The sequence below is a fragment of the Charadrius vociferus genome, unplaced genomic scaffold (assembly GCF_000708025.1).
Source record: "Charadrius vociferus isolate BGI_N301 unplaced genomic scaffold, ASM70802v2 scaffold218, whole genome shotgun sequence".
In the NCBI taxonomy this organism is placed as follows: Eukaryota; Metazoa; Chordata; class Aves; order Charadriiformes; family Charadriidae; genus Charadrius; species Charadrius vociferus.
This window is the reverse complement of record NW_009650084.1, coordinates 9720-10121: the sequence shown is the minus strand read 5'-3', so window position 1 is coordinate 10121 and position 402 is coordinate 9720.

The window sequence follows — 402 nt, the reverse complement described above, 5'->3', positions numbered from 1 at the left end:
CAGGAATTGTTCAGTGGCTTCACAGAGGAAACTACAGATGCCCAAGTTACCATTCCGTATGTTGGAACATACGGATTGGAGTATGTGTCCAGTGCAGAATTCAATACTAATCCCATATTCTCTTCGATGTTAGAAAGTAAGGTGAATGAAATGTTTTAACTTCCTAGTTCTAAAGCACTTCACCCAAAGCTGCATGTTCTCCTGAAAAACATGGGGTGAACCATGAGTCTTAAGTGGAAAAGTCTTTATCCAAGCAGAGTGTGGGAAAAATGAATCATTTGGGTAACGTACACATCTCCTGGCCAGCACCGGGTATCTTTGCTTCATCACGGCTGGGTAAAAAGTTCACAGAGGGGGTTTTCTGTTCTTTCGGTATCTGGTAGTTTGTGTGCAGTCCAGATA